At 45.0% G+C, this 21,374-nt stretch overlaps 1 protein-coding gene across 3 annotated transcripts in view; it reads right to left on the reverse strand.

Annotated features, from left to right (window-relative positions):
- Positions 1-18,245, reverse strand: part of nfyc (nuclear transcription factor Y, gamma) — a 79,280-nt gene extending 61,035 nt beyond the window's left edge. For 2 of the 3 annotated variants that reach the window (XM_078423434.1, XM_078423432.1), the window contains exon 1: positions 18,109-18,245. The gene's annotated coding sequence lies outside the window, so the exon portion shown is untranslated. Of the gene's footprint in view, positions 1-3,984; positions 4,273-18,108 lie in introns of those variants that run through there. The other variant, XM_078423433.1, reaches the window with a different exon arrangement.
- Between the last annotated feature and the right edge of the window lie 3,129 nt (positions 18,246-21,374).

A 21,374-nucleotide genomic window follows, 5' to 3' on the forward strand; every position in this document is an offset into this window, starting at 1 on the left:
CAAGATGAAAGCTTTCTTGTTGGAGATGCTCATGACCTGCCAGTTGTCTCAGTGCTGTTAGTTCCAGCACGCAAATAATCACTGCATTGGATGAACCCCATGAAATCTGACCAAATCAACGAAGCTGATGTTACACACTGCAGCCACCGTGCAGTGGTGGCTAAGGGAATGAACATTTAGAATATCAAACTGGGTGCCAAAGGATTTCCTCTTAGAGCTGCAATCACCCAAGTGGGAATATTCAATAGGTCCCCGATCTGTGTTTGATGGTGTGGAGATCACGTGGTGTGGATGACCAGTCTCTGACAAAGCCACTGGCATTTTAGTGACTGGTCTAGCTTTCTTGTTAGAGATGCTCACGACCTGCCAGTTGCCCCAGTGCTGTTAGCTCCAGCACGCAAATAATCACTGCATTGGATGAACCCCATGAAATCTGACCAAATCAACAAAACTGATCAAGATGATAGTCCATTGAGGAAGTCATTCAGTGATGTCCTGTGACTGAATACTAATGTTCACAAATATCTTACTTTGGGCAAGGTTTAGTTTCAACCAATGGAGAGTTGATCACAGTTCCCATTGTTACCAAAGATAGACACAAAATGCTGGAGAAACTCAGCGGGACAGGCAGCATCTCTGGTGAAAAGAAATCAGTGACATTTTGGGTTGAGACCCTTCTTCATACCCAGTGATACCATACTGGGTCAAATACTGCCTTACAGTCATTCTAACCTAGCATCTGGTACGCAGCTCTTTTGTTCATGTTTGGACTACGGTGATCAAGAAGTCTGAAACACATAATCTCCACTACTGAACGAGACAGAAATTTACCTCACCAAGCCAATACTTCTTCTAGTGTTTCGTAGCATTCACATTCTGATTTCAATGCCATGCATTTAACACTAATAAACCAATAGAATTAAATATTCTCAGTACATTCTGAATATTTCAGTCACCATCAGTAATAACTGCTACTCTTACCCTTTACATTCTGGGCAAATATATATCAATAAAAATGATTACATTTGAAGGAAGGATTCATATTGTCGGAACAGGGAGGAAGAATTATTCAATGTCACACACCCAAAGATTAAAATCTGAAAGCACATTCCATTTTTACAGCATAATAACTTTAATAAGCGTATGTGTATATTCACAATATTTAACATTATAACATTCAGTGCCTCTATGTACACAATACCGGGAAGAACTCCACATTAGCTAGGCTGTGACGCTGGAAGATCACGCAAGGCAGTTACACTTCAGTACATGGAAAATTCCCCCTCCCACTTCAATAAAACAGCATGAATCTTTGCTCCCAAAACACTGATTAACCTGCAATAACTGACAAAACTGGTTTAATATTTGGAAGGAATGGGGCTGTTTCAATTGTCCCAGCAAGAAAAGAGATCTGATGTCTAAATCATGACATACAATGACATATACATAAAATGCAGAATATTCCATGAAAAATAATTTAAGTTACCTGCTACAAGGATTAGCACATTTTCCCCTTCTCTTTCTAACAAAGCATTACGTAAAATAATACAAAATCTGGATTTTAAAAAAATGTTGGAGTAACTCAGCATATCAGGCAACATCTCCTGTAGGACCTGGATAGATAGGTGATGGACCTTGGACATTTTTGGATATTGTTTTTTACTACAGTTGATTGAAAAACAGAGAACACAACTACACCATACTTTAAACTTTACTTGTATGAGATTTCTGGACACCATCGATATCTCTACATTTGGGACAGTTGACTGTGTTCACACTACAGAAGGCATTCCTTCAGAACTGTAGGCACTACTAACATGACAACAGTTTTATTTTGCAAACGCTAATGTACATTTGGTAACATTGCTTGCTGAGCAAGCAATGCAAGTTCCAAGGTGGGTTCAGCAATTTTGTGCTGGATCAAACAAGGACACTGTGTGCTGCTCATTCCTTGTGTACAACAAATGGAACACCACTGCTCAAGTAAAAATTGGGAAAGCCAACCGGAATGTTTTCATCCAGAAGCCTGGAGGTTTCTAAGATTAGTTGAAGGATCAATGTAAATGCTTGAACTGATTTGATACATTCAAGACCATGCCATTAATATTAGTAGAATTGATTCAAAATAATTAATATTGGGATTAATGATCCAATATTTCTAATATACTTTCCCTATCTGCAACACAAGCGGATGCCAGTGAGAAATTGACCGCTATCCAAATCCAATCTAGCAGCATCAACACACAATCAAAGATTATACATTCCTAGATGGCAAAAAGTAGACTTCAAGGACTACCAATTTTCAAATCTACAGCACACTTGCGTTATGGTGGAAGAACCATGGACAACATACTCCATAGAAGTTCTTTACACTTAAACAAACTTAATGTAAAGTTGACCAAATGGGTCCAAAAGACATCGCTCATAATATCCAACCCTTGACAATGATTGATTTTGTTAATGAGTGGATGAACAACTGAAATTAACTTTTTAAACCATTTGCAACAGAATATGGCAATGAATTTATTCTGGCTCCATTCTCACCTTCTCGTGGTGTGCATGAAGCAGATGGCATTGCATCATGCGAGAAACAAAAAAAAAGTACAAACCTGGATTTGTCACAATTGCTCGTTGTGAACATGTTCAAAAGTTATCACAATAATTTACCACACGCCATGTTATCGATCCTGTCATTCTGCCAAATTGCAGCCCTTTTCAAAACCGCCAGAGGAAAATTAAGAGAAAAATGGGAAAACCTTGTTGAAATAACTATAAATACTTAACTAGTGCCACAGTATACTTTCATACCCTAGACCTGTTTCCATCCAATGGATTACCACACCCTCTGAAAAGCTATTAAGACAATTGTATCTCAAGGTCACTTTCTTTCAGTTCCAGGCCCAGTTACACCAACATCAAGCACACTTCATCAAACCCCTCATTATAATATCAACTAGCTTTGTTTCTGTAATACTTTTCAAATGAGAATCCTAATGGACTTCCGGACAAATTGAAAAGCAAGTGTTTTTTCCCCACTGTCCGAGCTATGTACCCTTCGGAATTTTATTAGTTACTTGAGAGGCACTGGCTGACTGAGCTATTCAAGTCAACATTCCAGTGACCTTCACTCACTATTCTCAAGCTAAACAAAAATACAGGATGAGGTACTTGGCTGCATTCCTTCTTTTTTCATGCCATCCATTTAAATTTCAAGTCTCTTTTCTTGCAGATAACTGCTACAACTGTATCCCAATAATAAAGTGAAATCGAAAGATCTGCATTCAAAATTACCACCAATAATGGTAACATGAATTGTTAAAGGCTACAAGATTTTGGTTGGCGAGAGTAGTGAATTTATTGAACAACTTGGTTCACAAATAAACTATTTCAAATTGAATTTAGCATCCAGTGTTGGGACATTGCGTGGAAAAAACTGCTGAACTTGCCACTCTTGTCTGCACACACTGTGCAATTTCTCCAACCGAATGCAAGCCCAGGAGCGATGTAAACTACTTTTAAAGCAATTTTATTTCGGAAACCCAACCAGATTCTTTGGGGGCAGAGGAAGGCAAGAAGTTTTCAAAAGTAAGCCATAGGCAACTTATTCTCCCACCCAAACAAACTAGTTGACTTCGATACTGTTTAATGCTTGTTTTTTTACACTATAAATAAATCTGATCAAAGTAAAATTCTTCCAAAGAGAACTTGGCGAAAATAAACATTTGCACTTCTCCTTTAATAATCAGTGTCAATTCACTGGTTATTTCAGAGGGATGAATCAAAATCTTCGATTGTTTGCATCAGGTTTGCAAAGAAAAAAGGAACGCTGAAGGACACCGCAAAAATGTTTGCACGGAGTAATATACAAGTGGGATCGTTTTCCTTTTCATCGCGGGATTTTTAGGAGGGAAATCCGCCACCATGCAGAACCTGCCACAATTTCTATTAACTCAATCTGACAGAAGAAAAAAATGTGAAACTTACCCTAAGGTCCAGGCTCACGGTATGATTTTCCCTCTGCTGCTCTGGAGGGAGTGGGTGGGAAAAGAGCAATGGAAGACTCTCCTCGGATCCGAAAAAGGAGGCCAACAATCAAAAGCGCCTCCAATTTAGAGAATCCCAAAGGAAGCTCCAGTACAATGCAGGCAGCACACATTGCAGAGGGTAAACCTTGCTGTTCTGAACCCCGTAAAGCAACGCAATCGCCATTTTTCTTTGTCTTTCACTTGACCCCTGTCTCAGTGATAAACTCTCTACCACAAACCTGCAGCCTTTCCCCCACTGGCAAGTGAAAGCTGAAACTCAGCCCAACCTGCTGCCGTCCGCTGGCCCGCCCCCCGCGCACGCCCGCCTCCCCATTGGGCCCCGGCCGCAGCCTTCCCCCCGAACGCGCACCCCGATTGAACCAGCGCAACATCAATCAGGTGGCGATTTGACACTTCCGGCTTCAGGTTCGGTTGCCCTGCACACTAGGGGTCAGAGGAGTAGGAGAGGCCTGAACACACAACGCCACCAACAAAAGCGTTTTATGTACAAAAATAACACGTCTGCTTATAACAAAGCTCGCAGCCTTTTGCAATGCAACCAATCCGTAAGCATTGGTCTTATTTGCCGATGCATTTATACGCTTGCCCTTGGGAGTATCTTTTGGTGCACAGGCTTGGATCGCAGTGCCCACCCCGCCTTCTAACCTTGCTTTGTTTTTCTTCGATTTAATAGCAATGCGGCTTTATTTCTGCAAACTTTCCACCGCTTTTCCTTTCACTGAAACATGTCCCGCCCCAGCAGCGTCGCCATAGGTTCAGAACCGTCCGGCGAACATTCCATTCGAACAACGCCGTGCTCCATTGGCCAAGCGCAGTGTCAATCACACCAACAATTGGCGTCATTCCGAAGAATCCTTTCCATTGACAATTGCAGTCAGATTCCTTCCCAAATGTCCAGCAAGACTCTCAAAGTTAGCGTTCCTCGAATCTAAACTTATCCTGCAAAGTGACAAACATATAAAGAAAATCTCGACCATTGCCCAAACAGAGTACTTTGCAACACAAGTGATTAATTTTAGCCGACACTTTGCGGTTGACTTCCTGAATGCATATTTGAGCAACCGTCAACATACCAGCATCAGGGCCAAACCGGGCAACTACAGGCACCATACCAGCACCGATAATGCACATTCCAAGATGCCTCGTGAAAAATTTCAGACAAAATCCACAAGATAGTGGGGTCATAGTTAAAAGTGTGATCACAAGAGATGGGTTTTAAAGCATGCATTAAAGTAAGAAAGTGAGAAGAGAAATGGAAAGATGTGGATTAGGATTTTTTAAGTACAATTCTGCATTCAGGTAGAATTATTATCTTTCAGATAGGCACTTAAACTGGAAGGGAATGGGAAGATAAGGTCCTAGTGTGTGCAAGTGGTATTTGTGATGAGCAAAGATGTTGGTGTGGATGTGGTAGGCCAAAGGGTTGTTTCTGTGCTGTATGAATGTGAATCCAATTTTAAACATTAGTGGCTGAGCAGCTACTAGACGGGTGACGTGGAATATAAATTAGGGGCGATCACAATCCCAACGTGTATACATGTCTCGATTGCTCACAGTAATAAAGATAATTAGAGATGAGAAAGAAATTGAACAGATCTGGAAGAAGACTGAGTATTTTTTTTAAACTATTAAGGCATTATGGTACTGGAAATCAATGTAATTTAAACATTTTAGATCACCTCTGTCCTGCAGAGTGGAACAAGGAAAGGTTTAGAGAGAGATATGGCCCAAACGCAGGCAGATGGGACTATGCAGATGGAGCATCTTGACCGGCCTGGATAAGTTGGGCCAAAGGGCCCGTTTCCATGCTGTATGACATGAATTAACCCAAAAGATAATAAAGGCATGGTTGAGTATTTCAGCACCAGATTAGCAAAGATAAGGACATTTCTGGTAATGTTATAAAGTGAATAGATATTTTTCACTCTGTGTGGCACCAAGTTCATTTTAACCTCAAGTCCAGAAACAAAGTTGCAAAGAGTCAAAGTTGCAAAGTTCATTAGACCTCCAGGGAAAGGAAATGGGTTGGTACTTTGGGAATGAAAGTTATGATGGAGTCTGAAGATAATGGCCAATGTCTTCCCAATAATTAGTTGCAACATGCAATGTGGTGGTGTCCAGTCAAGTGTTATCACTGATATTATCAAGGAATTGAAAAAAAGTACACGATATGCTTGCTTTCGCCAGCAGGGACTTCGTAAACAAGTTACAAGTTTATAAAACACTGGTTAGCCCACATTTGGTGTATCGCATGCAGTTCTGCTTTCCACACTATAAGGAGGATGTAACTGCGCTGGAAGGAACAAAAAGGAGATTGACTAGGGTGGTGCTTGGACTGGGGTTATCAGAGAGATTAGTTAAGCTGGGTTTGTTTACCCTGGAGTGGAAAAGGCCAAGGGGTGATCTGATAGTGGTGTACAAATTATGAGGGGGATAAATAGAGTACGTAATAAGAATCTTTGAGAATATATGGAATTTCGACCATGCTACCTGAGAAGATGGTGGAGGCAGGTATCCCCACAACATTTTGGCTGAGGCATAAAAGGCTAGGGACCAAATGCAGGTAAATGGCTATAACATAGCAACCTCATATCTTTGAGACCTGAGAGGCACAACTGGAGGAAACCCACCCCGTCACAGAGAGAACATGTAAGCTCCACAAGGACAGCAGCAGTCAGGGTGCTCCCAGTCTGGAGCTGTGAGGGAGCACACTTACAGGTCCTTGTAGCGTCCCTTAGCCTGCCATCCTGAAAAGGATCCATTTACCTGAAACATGTAATAATAAGGAACTGCGGATCCTAGTTTACCAGAGATACAAAATGCTGGAGTAACTCGGCGGGTCAGACAGCATCTCTGGAGAACATGGATAGGTAACATGTAAAATGGATCGGTCTGAAGAAGGATCCCAATCCAAAACATCACCTATTCATGTTCTCCCAAGATGATGCCTGACCCGCTGAGTTACTACAGCATTTTGTCTTTCTTTGTTTATCCCAAATATGCTTTCTGTTACTTAGATAATCCTCTGCCCAAACCAATATACACCGATCAGTCAAAACATTATGACCACTGACAGGTGAAGTAAATAACATTGATTATCTTGTTACAAAGGCAACTGTCAAGGGGTGGGATATATTAGACAGCAAGTGAACAGTCAGTTCTTGAAGTTGATGTGTTGGATGCAGGAGAAATGGGCAGGAGTAAAGACCTGAGCGACTTTGACAAGGGCCAAATTGTTATGGCCAGACGACTGGGACAGAGCATCTCTGAAACGGCAAGGCTTGTGGGGTGCTCCCGGTCGGCAGTGGTGAATACCTACCAACAGTGGTGTGAGGAGGGACAAACCACAAACCGGCGATAGGGTATTGGGCGCCCAAGGCTCATCGATTTGCGAGGGCAATGAAGGCTATCCCGTCTGGTCCGAACCGACAGAAGGTCTACTGTGGCACAAGTCACAGAAAATTTTAATGGTGGTCACGGGAGGAATGTGTCACAATACACAATGCATCGTGCCCTGCTGCATATGGGCTGCATAGCTGCAGACCGGTCAGAGTGCCCATGATGACCCCTGTCCACCGTCGAAAGCGCCTACATTGGGCACACGAGTGTCGGAACTGGACTTTGGAGCAGTGGAAGGTCGTCTGGTCTGAGGAGTCCCGTTTTCTTTTAGATCAGGTGGATGGGCGTGTACGTGTGCGACGTTTACCTGGGGAAATTATGGCACCAGGATGCACTGTGGGAAGACGGCAGGCCGATGGAGGGAGTGTGATGCTCTGGGCAACGTTCTGCTGGGAAACCCTGGGTCCGGCCATTTATGTGGACGTCAATTTGACACGTGTCACCTACCTAAACATCATTGCATACCAGGTACTCCCCTTCAGGGCAATGGTATTCCCTGATGGCAGTGGCCTCTTTCAGCAGGATAATGCGCCCTGCCACACTGAACACATTGTTTGGGAATGGTTTGAGAAAAATGATGAAGTGTTCACGATGTTGCCCTGGCCTCCAAATTCTTCAGATCTCAATCCGATTGAGCATCTGTGGGATTTGCTGGATCGACAAGTCCGATCCACGGTGGCTCCACCTCACAACTTACAGGATTTGAAGGATCTGCTGCTAATGATTTGGTGCCACATACCACAGGACACCTTCAGGGGTCTTGTCGAGTCCATGCCTCGGCAGGTCGGCGCTGTTTTGACGGCACACGGAGGACCAACAGCATATTAGGCAGGTGGTCATAATGTTTTGACTCATCAGTGTATTACCCCTATATCATGAGTGGAATTTTCTTTTGAAGGACCGTACAGAAACCTTCCAGAAATTCAAATCCACTATTTCCAGTTCCCCTTGGTTCACCTTGTGCATTACATTCTCAAATAACTAATGAATTGGTCAAACATAATTTCCCTTACATAAAACTATGTTGGCATACTTCATTGTATTATGATTTTCTAAATGTCTTGCAGCGACCTAATAAAAATGCATTCCAGCATTTTCCCCAATCATACCAGATTGTAAAGAGGCTTTTCAAGCAATCGGAACCAGTTCCTTATTCCTGACCCTCCATAAATGGAACAGTATCACTATTCACAACCTATCATGTCCCAGCAAAAACAACCCGTTTCCAAACTATTAATATCACAGAGGTCTCTTACCCCATAATAATTTTGGTCAAACTTTTCTTCACCTTCTCTGCAATAGTCATACAGTATGGAAATAGGCCCTTTACCTCAATATTTCCATGATGACCAAGATGCCCTGTCCAAACTAGTCCTATCTACCCATACCCATCTACCCAGGGCGGCACTGTGGCGCAGCGGTAGAGTTGCTGCCTTACAGTGAATGCAGCGCCGGAGACTCGGGTTCGATCCTGACTACGAGCGCCATCTGTACGAAGTTTGTACGTTCTCCCCGTGACCTGCGTGGGTTTTCTTCGAGATCTTCGGTTTCCTCCCACACTCCAAAGACGTACAGGTATGTAGGTTAATTGGCTGGGCAAATGTAAAAATTGACCATAGTGTGTGTAAGATAGTGTTAATGTGCAGGGATCGCTGGGCGGCGCAGACCCGGTGGGCCGAAGGGCCTGTTTCTGCGCTATATCTCTAAATCTAAAATCTAAATCTACCTGGCACATATTGCTCCAAATCTTTCCTATCCATGTACCTGTCCAGATTGGTTTTAAACGTTGTTATAGTACCTGCCTCAACTACCTCCTCTGGCAGCTCATTCCATATACCCACCAGCTCTGTGTGAAAAAGGTTGCCCCTTAGGTTCCCATTAAATCTTTCCCCTTTCACTTTAAACCCATGTCCTCTCGTTCTTGATTCTCCTACCCTGGGAGAAAAAGTGTGTGCAATCACCCTATCTATTCCTCCTATGATTTTATTTACTGTATATACCTCTACAAGATCACTCTCAGCTTCCTGCACTCCAAGGAACAAAGTCCTAGCCTGCCCAATCACTCCCTATTATTCAGGCCCTCAAGTCCTGACAATATCCTCGTAAATCTTCACTGCACCCTTCCCAGCTTGGTGCATCGTTCCAAGCATCCAATCTTGATTATGATCAGAACTGAGCACAATGATCAAAGTAGGTTGTATCATGAAGATACAAGAAACTGGGGATGATGGAATCTTGAGCAAATTAAATAAAACTGCTGGAGGAACATGGCTGCTCAGGCAGTATCTGTGAAGGGAAATGGATAGATGACATTTTGGGTTGGGACTCTTCCTCAGACTGATGGGAGTAGAGAGAAGCTGGAAAAGGGGGGTGGGAGGAAGGTAAAGCCTGGCTAGACATGTGGATACAGGTGAAGGGGGGGGTTGATTGTCACTTGCTCCACCCATCTGCCGAAGGCAAGAGGTTGTAAAGAATAAATGAGAGTCAGATCATGACAGGAGAGGAGTGAAATGTAAAGCCGTTTTTTATGTGGAGGGATATTGATGGAATGGGTTAGGGGGTGAGGACAGAGGGGGGAATAAATGGGAAATATTGGACTTGGGGATGGCAGATGTGTAAGGAGGAGGGAAAAGGAGCAGGGTGACTAAGATGGTGGAAGAAGTGGAAGAACAGTACCTCATATTCCACTTGGGTAGCTCACAACCCAATGGTATGAACATTTAATTCTTTCATTTCAAATAATTCCTTCTAAACCCCATCTCGTTTTTCCTTGCTCCCAACCTGTGCACCCATATTTCTCCCATCCCCAAGTCCAATATTCCCCTTTTAATCCTCCCTCACTACCCCCCCCCCACCACCGTCTTATCCCACCTACATCATTCCACATTTCCTCCTCTTTCCTTATCTGACACCCTTGTTTCCTTTTCACTTGCTCAAACTATCTGCCAATCACCCATCTCATTTGCATCCACAAATCACATCTCAGACTTTGCCCCACCCCTACCTCGCTCTTCTAGCTTCCTTTCCCCCCCCCCCCCCCACCCCCCCCCACTACATCAGTCTGAAGGGTCCCAACCCAAAACATCGCCAGTCCATTTCCCGTCACAGATGCTGCCTGGCCCGCTGTGTTCCTCTAACAGTTTGGTTTTGCTCAGTGTTGTATCATGACTTCCTTGCTCTGAAATTCCATGCTTCTATTTATAAAGCTCAGGATTTCCTTTACTTTTTAATAATCACATTCTTGACCCGCCCTACTACTTTCAACAAACTATGCTTACATATATATATAATATCCTCGTTTCTATGATCTATATGAGCCAAAACATTATGACCACCTGCCTAATATGATGTTGGTCCTCCGTGTGCCGCCAAAACAGCGCCGACCCGCCGAGGCATGGACTCGACAAGACCCCTGAAGGTGTCCTGTGGTACCTGGCACCAAAACATTAGCAGCAGGTCCTTCAAGTCCTGTAAGTTGCGAGGTGGAGCCACCGTGGATCGAACTTGTGGATCCAGCACATCCCACAGATGCTCAATCGGATTGAGATCTGGAGAATTTGGAGGCCAGGGCAACACCGTGATCATGTTCCTCAAATCATTCCCAAACAATGTGTGCAGTGTGGCAGGGCGCATTATCCTGCTGAAAGAGGCCACTTCCATCAGGGATACCATTGCCATGAAGGGGTGCACCTGGTCTGCAACAATGTTTAGGTAGGTGACACGTGTCAAATTGACGTCCACATGAATGGCCGGACCCAGGGTTTCCCAGTAGAACATTGCCCAGAGCATCACACTCCATCCACCGGCTTGTCGTCTTCCCACAGTGCATCCAGGTGCCATAATTTTCCCAGGTAAACGGCGCACACGTACACGGCCATCCACCTGATCTAAAAGAAAACGGAACTCATCGGATCAGGCAACCTTCTTCCACTGCTCCAAGGACGAGTTCTGATGCTCACGTGGCCAATGTAGGTGCTTTCGACGGTGGACACGGGTCATCATGGGCAGTGACCGGTCTGCGGCTACGCAGCCCCAGACGCTGCAGGGTGCAATGCACAGTGTATTGTGACATATTCTTCCCGTGACCACCTTTAAATCTTTCTAACCCTTGTGCCACAGTAGACCTTCTGTCGGTTTGGACCAGACGGGATAACCTTCGTTGCCCTCGCGCATCGATGAGCCTTGGGCGCCCAACACCCTGTCACCGGTTTGTGGTTTGTCCCTCCTCGGACCACTGTCGAAAGGTACTCACCACTGCTGACTGGGAGCACCCCACAAGCCTTGCCGTTTCAGTGATGCTCTGACCCAGTCGTCCGGCCAAAACAATTTGGCCCTTATCAGAGTCGCTCAGGTCTTTACTCCTGCCCATTTCTCCTGCATCCAAGACATCAACTTCAAGAACTGACTGTTCACTTGCTGCCTAATACATCCCACCCCTTGACAGGTGCAACAAGATAATCCTCATATAAACTGTCCATGAAACACTCAGCCTCATGGATGGACCGCAATGAGGTCAGTTGGATCATAATGAGGTCAATGCCAAAATCCAGCTGGTAAACATCCTGCAACCTTGGTTGTCCAAGGGGTTACAGCACTGGAGATGTTCCTGTTCCTTCTCCATTTATTTGAACAAATTAAGACATTTTTATCTGTCTAGAGAGAACTAAGATTTCTTTTTTTTTGTTGCTTAAACCAAGCAAATTTAGAATGAGTTTTGCCAGGACTGTATGGCTCCACGTCTCAATTCAGCAACAATGGGCAAGAAAACCAAACACGACAGGAGACATTAAGGCAGCACTTGAGGGAAAACTCTCCATTGTCATACCAATCGTAAAGGAAGATGTTTTTGGTCTGTGCACACCAATCATCTCAATTTCAGGACATTAACACAAGAGTCTCCATCTTTGTGTCCAAGGCCAACCATTTATTTTTACTAATAGTTTCAATGATAACTTTCTCCACATGTTACATGGGGAGAGCAATGTCTACTGATTGTGGCAGCATTCAATTCCATTTGCATTTCCTCAGATAACAAACTATTCCAAGGAACAGGTGGAACATTAAAAGAATCAGATAGATAATCTGATAGAGCGGTCTTAAACAGAGCAGCTGAATGGCCTTCTTGTGCTCTGTAATTCAAGGATCCCACTCTGCCACTTATTTTACATCCATGCTCCGTCTCCTCTTCCATGGAAATAGGAGGGATTGGTCCAGGCCCCTCAGTTTTATACACTCCCCAGCCATTACAGTTCAAAAGAAAACAACTCAAACTTTTCCAATATTTTACCATCAGCTAACACGTTCCAAAACTGACAATCTTCTCATAAACAAAACACAAAGTGTTGAAATGACTCAGCGGGCCAGGCAGAATCTGTGGAGGGAATGGATAGGCTGTGTTTTGTATCAGGACCCTTTTTCAGACAATATAAAGAAGGATCCCAACTCAAAACATTACCTATCCATTCCCTCCACAGATGCTGCCTGACCCGCTGAGTTACTCCAGCATTTTGTTTCGCTCAAGATTCCAGCGTCTACAGTTTGTTGTGTCTTAACTTTCTCATAAATTTCCTTTGCACTCTCTCCAGTCTATTTTCATATTTCCTGGTGAGTCGAACTGTATTTAATACTTACATTTTGGCCCCACTCATATTGTAAATCATGTTAGCATAAACTCCCTGCTCTTATACCTTACCTAAAAATGGAAGGACATTTTGAATAATGCTGGTCCCTACTTTAAGAATCAGCAAAGGTACATTCCAAGATCCTTTTATTAAGGGATTGGACACGTTTATTAAGGGATTAGACACGTTATTATTAGAGATTATTAAGGGATTGGACACGTTAGAGGCAGGAAACATGTTCCCGATGTTGGGGGAGTCCAGAACCAGGGACCATAGTTTAAGAATAAGGGGTAGGCCATTTAGAACGGAGATGAGGAGAAACTTTTTCAGTCAGAGAGTTGTAAATCTGTGGAATTCTCTGCCTCTGAAGGCAGTGGAGACCAATTCTCTGGATGCTTTCAAGAGAGAGCTAGATAGAGCTCTTAAAGATAGCGGAGTCAGGGGGTATGGGGAGAAGGCAGGAATGGAGTACTGATTGAGAATGATCAGCCATGATCACATTGAATGGTGGTGCTGGCTCGAAGGGCCGAATGGCCTACTCCTGCATCTATTGTCTATTGTCTAACCTTCCATTGATTGTATATTCTGTTATCTTATTACATCATCATAAATGTATTAAATTCCACTTGCCATTTTTCTGCGCAACTGACCAGAACATCTAAACTTCCTTCCTTAATGTCAAGCCCATGGGCAGTTTTTATCATCTGCAAACTTTTTATCATCACAGCCTGCTCAAACAAGTCTAATTGATTATATACTACAAAATAAAGAAGAACCCGACACCAGATTATTTCGCACTTTGCAGGTTTCAATGATTCACACCAACAATTGTCAGTATGACAAATAGTTGAGAAACACCAACTCCAAGTCTGAAGAAGGGTCTCGACCCGAAATGTCACCCATTCCTTCTCTCCTGAGATGCTGCCTGACCTGCTGAGTTACTCCAGCATTTTGTGAATAAATACCTTCGATTTGTACCAGCATCTGCAGTTATTTTCTTACAACACCAACTCCAAGGTCAGAAAGGGAAATAGATTTCACAGTAACAACAGAAACCAAAAGGGATACTAGAGAAACTGGGCACAGATGGCTAGCACACCAATGAACAATAATATCCAATCCAACAGGAGAACAGAGAATGCAACAGACAAAACATCACATGTCCTTAAGGACAAGTAGAGGATCTGCAATATCTGGATGAGGCAACACCACCACAAGCAGATCAAACTAAATCCAATAGAAATATCAGTGTGGCCAATACTCGTACAGCAGCATAACTACATGGATGAGAGATACAACGAATTGCAATTGCTGGAATGTTGAACATAGCAGGTCAGGCAGCATCTGTAGAGGGAATGGACAGATGACATTTCAGATTTGGACCCTTCTTCAGACAGCTGGAGACTTGAGCAAAACACAAAGTACTGGAATCTGAAGGAGGGTCCTGACCTGAAATGTTGTTTGTCCATTCCATCCACAGATGCTGCCTGACCTCATGAGTTCCACCAGCACTTCGGGTTTTACTTCATGGAGATGAGCAGTTCCAATCCCACTCAAGAATCCCAACCCCATCCAGGACAAAGCAGCCCATTTGATTGGGATCCCATTATCCACATTAAAGACATTCTTTGAGTGGTTTGGTTGTGTGCACCGTCAACAAAATCCACCAGTTACTCATTCCAGCTGCTCTCACCACACTTCTTATGCCACTGTGCTCTCTACCACCAAAACAGAGCTTCAAGCTTATGCGATCATAATTGCAGATTCCTCTTCAAGTTGTGTTCAAGAAGTGGAATCTGGAAATAGTTGATGATGACATTGGGAGTCATAAAAATAAATTGGATAAATGCAAGATCAGTGCGAATGTGTGCTTGATGGTCAGTGCAGACTAATGCACAGAAGGGCTCATTTCCATGTTGTTGATACATAGATACATAGACAATAGGTGCAGGAGTAGGCCATTCAGCCCTTCAAGCCAGCACCACCATTCAATGTGATCATGGCTGATCACCCAAAATAGTACCCCATTCCTGCCTTCTCCCCATATCCCTTGAATCTGCTAGCCCTCAGAGCTCTATCCAACTCTCTTTTGAATGCATCCAGTGAATCGGCCTCCACTGCCTTCTGAGATAGAGAATTCCACAAATTCACAACTCTCTGTGTGAAAAAGTTTTTCCTCATCTCAGTTCAAAATGGCCTACCCCTTATTCTTAAACTGTGGCCTCTGGTTCTGGACTCCCCAACATCGGGAACTTGTTTCCTGCATCTAGCGTGTTCAATCCCTTAATAATTTTATATGTTTCGATAAGATCCCCTCTCATCCTTCTAAATTCAGTGAACATAAGCCCAGTCGCTCCAAACTTTCATCATATGACAGTCCCGCCATCCCGGGAATTAACCTCATGAAAATATGCTGCACTCCCTCAATAGCAAGAATGTCCTTCCTCAAATTAGGAGACCAAAACTGCACACAATACTCCAGGTGCGGTCTCACCAGGGCCCTGTACAAATGCAGAAGGACCTCTTTGCTCCAATACTCAATTCCTCTCGTTATGAAGGCCAACATGCCATTAGCTTTCTTCACTACCAGCTGTACCTGCATGCTTATTATCTCTCTGACTCAAATGGAAATGAAAGTTGTTGTGGTATTAGCTGGAAATGTTTGATTGAATGGTGTAGGGAAATTATTAAATCTTCAAACTAGAACAACCAAATCCTTCATATCAACTGTGTAGTGTGGAAGCTGGGAGAAGATGCAGGGGCCCCAACTATGTTTTATTTGAAAGATAGAATAACAGCACCACACTCCATTCTCACCCAACTGCTTGTGTCACTATACCAAGAAATGACCGCACAACTTCCAAACGTGAAGGCAAGAGTTCTACCCACCGAGGCACACCTTCATCCCTCCAAACCATTGCACGCCAAATAATTTACTTTTTAAATCATTACTTTGAAGGCAAAGACAGGAGTGAAGTTGCATACTATAAAGATAATAGGAACAGTTTGGGAAACTCCTCCAACCAAAAACAGTTGTTTACCAACAATGTTATTAGCATGTGTTAAAAGGAACTGCAGACAGCTGGTTAACACCGAAGATTGGCACAAAATTCTGGAGTAACTCAGCGGCGCAGGCAGCATCTCTGGGGAGAGGAAATGGAGAAGACCCTTCCAGTCTGAAGAAGGCCTCGACCCAAAACGTCACCCATTCCTTCTCTCCAGAGATGCTGCCTGTCCTGCTGCTACCCCAGCATTTTGTGTTTATCTTCGATGCGACCAAAAAGGGTGATGAGGGCAGAGCTGTAGATGTTGTGTACATGGACTTCAGTAAGGCTTTCAACAAGGTTCCGCATGGAAGGCTGCTCTGGTAGGTTAGATCGCATGGGATCCAGGGAAAGATAGCTGAATGGATAGCAAATTGGCCTGTGACTAGTGGTGTACCTCAGGGTTCGGTGCTGGGCCCGTTACTGTTTGTCATCTACATCAATGATTTGGATGAGAACATACAGGGCAAGATTAGCAAGTTTACTGATGATCCAAAAGTTAGTGGTTTTGCAGATAGTGAAGGTAGTTGTGAAAGATTGCAGCAGGATCTGGATCGATTGGCCAGGTGGGCGGAGGAATGGTTGATGGAATTTAATACAGAAAAGTGTGAGGTGTGCATTTTGGGACATTGAACAAGGGCAGGACCTACACAGCAAATAGTAGGGCTCTGGGTAGTGTGTGGAGCAGATGGATCTAGGAGTACAGGTGCATGGTTCCTTGAAGGTCGAGTCGCAGGTAGATAAGGTGGTCAAAAAAGCTTTTGGCATTTTGGCCTTCATCAGTCAGAGTATTGAGTACAGAGGTTGGGAGATCATGTTGCATTTGTATAAGACGTTGGTCACAATTATAATATTGTGTTCCGTACTGGGCACCATGTTATAAGAAAGATCTTAAAGAGGTATACAAAATCATGAGAGGAATAGATTGGGTAGATGCACAGAGTTATTTGCCCAGAGTAGGGGAATCGAGGACATAGGTTCAAGGTGAAGGGGAAAAGATTTAATAGGAATCCAAGGGACAACCTTTTCACACAAAGGGTGGTGGGTGTATGGAAGAAGCTGCCAGAGGAGGTAGTTGAGGCTTGGATGATCCCATCGTTTAAGAAACAGTTAGACTGGTACATGGATTGGACAGGTTTGGAGGGATATGGACCAAGCGCAGGCAAGTGGGACTAGTGCAGCTAGGACATTGTTGGCCAATGTGGGCGAGTTGGGTCGAAGGGCCTGTTTCCACACTGTCTCACTCTATGACTCATTAACATCATTGGTAAATCAATGTGGACAGTACCGAAATAGAGCTGAGTGACAGATGGGGGTAAAAATGAGGGAGCACATAAAGAGCTCAATGATTTAGAACTGAAGTAAAGTGGGTGAGAGTGAAGAGTTGCGAAGACCCAACTTAAGCTCCATTAACTCCATGCCCAGCTCCTGGCACAGAGCATCCATCTCCATAGCCGTGCCCTAAACGTTGCACCTTTGCATCAACACAATGCGAGCTGCTGGAAACTGGGATAGGGGCCGGGTACAACCCAACGTGCTGGCAGCGCCGCCCCGCCCCGCCTCCCGCGCCCTCCGATTGGCGGAAAGGCGAGTGCGCGCCAACAATTGCACAGACGGAGGCCGCTGATTGGCCGGACAGCGCGTCCATCCAGGCCCGGGAGCAAGTTCGTGTGAGGCGCGCGCGGCTCACGGGCCAAGGCCGATGGCGCCGAGGCGGCTCTGGCGTTACGGGGGAGATGGGCGCTGGGCTGGACCTGGCGGTCCGGTAGTAGCACCCTCTGGTCCCGGAGCGGCGGCCAGGCGCCGGGCAGCACACGGGGGCCGCGGCCCGCGAACCAATAGCGGCCGCAGCCCTCAGACCAATCACACCTCTGACCCGTGTCCACCAATGAGAGCGGTGGCAGACGCGGGCTCAAGATGGCGCCGCTGCCCAGCCACCGCCGTCTCCTCTCTCTCGCCCTCCCTCCCGCAGGCCCGACCCGCAGCCGCCACACTCACCCGCTGCTCCCTGGCCCACCGCCCGAGCTCGCCTACTTCCAGCCGGCAGCCGCCGATCCTCTCCCTGTCACTCGCCTCCCCCCCGCTTGGAAATACCGATCCCAAACAAGATGGCTCCCGCGCCGCTTCAGGGAGGAGAGAGCAGCTCATCTCGCGAGAGGTCGCCGCCAACTCCCGTCCTTAAAGGCGCTTGTTGGCGCATTAAAGGGATGGTTTGGCCAAAACTGGGTCATGCACAACAGGGAGGAAGAGATGATCCTCTCATCTGGTCCATTTAGGGGAGTGGACCATTCAGGTTTATGTTTGCTTTATTATTACTGTCATGGGTACCGAGGTACAGTAAAAGCTGTAGTCTGAAGAAGGGCCTTGACCCGAAACGTCACCCATTCCTTTTCTGCAGAGATGCTGCCTGTCCCGCTGAGTTACTCTAGCCTTTTGTGTCTACCTTCGATTTAAACCTGCATCTGCAGTTCTTTCCTACACAGTAAAAGCTATGCCTACCTCTAGGATACGTCGAACAATCCCTGTTCCAGGCATACACTGGCCCTGTCTCCGCTACATTGATGACTGCATCGATGCTACCTCCTGCACCCATGCAGAACTCACGGACTTCATTAAATTTACTACCAATTTCCATCCTGCACTCAAATTCACTTGGACTATCTCTGACATCTCCCCTCTCTTGATCACACCGTCTCCATCACAGGTGATAGACTATCGATTGGTGTCTGTTATGAACTCACTGACTCCCACAGCTATTTGGACTACTTCTTCCCACCCTGCCTCCTATGAAGACTCTATCCCCCTACTCCCAATTCCTCCGTCTATGGCGCATCTGCACCCAAGATGAGGTGTTCCACACCAGTACATCCGAATTGACCTCATTCTTTAGGGAATGGGGGTTCCCCACTTCCATCATAGATGAGGCCCTCACACGGTCTCCTCGGCATCCTGTAATTCTGCTCTGGCTTCCCAGTCGCAATGGGCAGAGTAGTCCTCACTGTTCATCCCATCAGCTGTTGCATACAGCACAAAATCCTCTGACATTTTCGCCACTTCCAACATGGATCCCACCACAAGCCACATCCTACCATTTCCACCCCTTTCCATGGAGATGCAAATTGGAGAAACAGTACCTCATATTTCACTTGGGCAGCTTAAAACCCAGTGGTATGAATATGGATTTCGCTAACTTTAAGTAACCCTTGCTTTCCCTCTCTCTCCATCCTTCCCTCGCCCTAGTTCTACTAGTTTAACTGTCTTCCTGATTAATTTTACTGTTTGTATGCCTTGTCTGATTCCCCTCAGCGAACAATGAACCATTCTACATTTCCTTGAGCATCGTTTGCGTTGACCTGTAGGTTTCACACCTTACCCTTCCATAGTTTCCCTCTCTCCTGACTCAGTCTAAAGAAGGGTCTTCTGAAACGTCACCCATTCCTTCGCTCCAGAGATGCTACGTGTCCCACTAAGTTACGCCAGTATTTTGTGTCTTATCTACAGTAAAAGCCTTGTTTTGCACACTATTCAATCAAATTAGTTAATACTATACATAAATACATCAAGTCAAACTCAACTACAATAGGAAGAACGAAGGGAAAGATAGAGTGCAGAATATAGTTCTCAGCATTGTAGGGCATCAATTCCATAGACAAAGTTCAATGCCTTCATAAGGGTAGAGATGAATTGGGCAGCACCCTAGCTTATGGAAGAACCGTTCAGAAGTCTGATAACAGGGAAATAAGTCTGATAACAGGGAAAGAAGGTGATGAACACTTTGAAGCCTCTGTATCTTCTACCAAACAGGAGTGGGGAGAAAAAGGAATGGCTGGGTGGGACAAGTTTTTAATTTTTTTTTTTAAAGTGCTGGAGTTATTCAGCGGTTCAGCTCTCTGGAGAACATGGATAGGTGACATTTCGTGTCGGGACCCGTCTTCAGACCGATACAGACTGAGGAAGAGAAAACTAGAAGAGAAGTGGGGGTGGGAGCCTGGGAAGTGATGGGTGAATACAGGTGAATTGGAGTGTTGTGGACGCAGTCCAGTCCATCTCGCCAATTGAAATCAAGGACTATTCTCCCCACTGGAAGTTTGTAAGTCCTTGAAGTCATTCAGGAAAATAAAGAAAGTGGAACACAAACAAAATGCTGAAAGCCCTCAGCGGGTTGGGCAGCCTCTGGGGAGAGTTACTAGATGTATCACGAACATGTGCTGCTCCAACCACATTAACACTTTGGCCATGTAAGCACACCAACGCCTCTACTTCATCAGAAAGCTATGGTAGTTCGACATGACTCGTAACGATTCATCAATTTCAGTAAGAGTCACTGCAGAAAACATCCTATTGGGAGGCATCACAGCTTGGTGTGGGAACTGCCTTGTCCAAGACCGCAGGAAATTGTAGGGTTGTGACGTAGGCCAGTCCATCACGCAGATCAGAATCAAGGACTATTCTCCCCTTGCCTGTCGGGCAAAAGCTTGAAAGCACATAACACCAGATTCAAGAACAGCTTCTTCCTCTCTGTGATCGGACTCCTCGCATACCTCTTGTATGCTAGAGATGAATAATGATCTTACAATCTAATGGATACAGCTGCTGGAGGTTGAAACCTGGGGACACTAAGTCACAAATTGCTGGAGGAGCGTAGCAGTTTGTGTGCACGCAGCGGATGTTGTATAGCAACGGACCTGTTGGTTTGGGCTCAATGGGTAGGTAGTTACTGAGCTGCTGTCTGGAAGAAACTACCTTGGCATGATCTGGCATTGATTTTCATTGGCCAATTGCTTTGGGACCAAGTTGACAGAAATAACAACAGATCAGGGTGTTATCGCCAGGAGTCATTGGCCCTGGTCACGCTGGAGGCGATTCAGGCATCCTTGCAGTCTTTTGCCCAGGTTACCTGGCACAAGCCCTTCTACTGGAACATGAGGCAAAAGGCAAAGCGGAAATGTACTTCAGTTGCTGCAGATGGGGCCCGGTCCCTCCTGAACAACGTGCATGTGAAATTCCAGAACAGCAAGCTTAGCAATCCCACAATCTATGGATCAGATCAATGCTCTAAGGTCCTACCACAGTTTGGTGTGTACAGGGGTGGGCATTCATATTGCTAACAGGATGAGAAGGCATTGAGAATGTCACAATCCTGAGCAGTGCTGAGGCACAACATGTGAGTGCTGCTGACAAGACTGCAGCCATCTTTGGGCAGGTGTGTGGAATGGCTGATCTATCTCAGCTTCCACAAATGCCCGTCTGATTCACCCAGCCTG

The sequence above is a fragment of the Rhinoraja longicauda genome, chromosome 27 (assembly GCF_053455715.1).
Source record: "Rhinoraja longicauda isolate Sanriku21f chromosome 27, sRhiLon1.1, whole genome shotgun sequence".
NCBI lineage: Eukaryota > Metazoa > Chordata > Chondrichthyes > Rajiformes > Arhynchobatidae > Rhinoraja > Rhinoraja longicauda.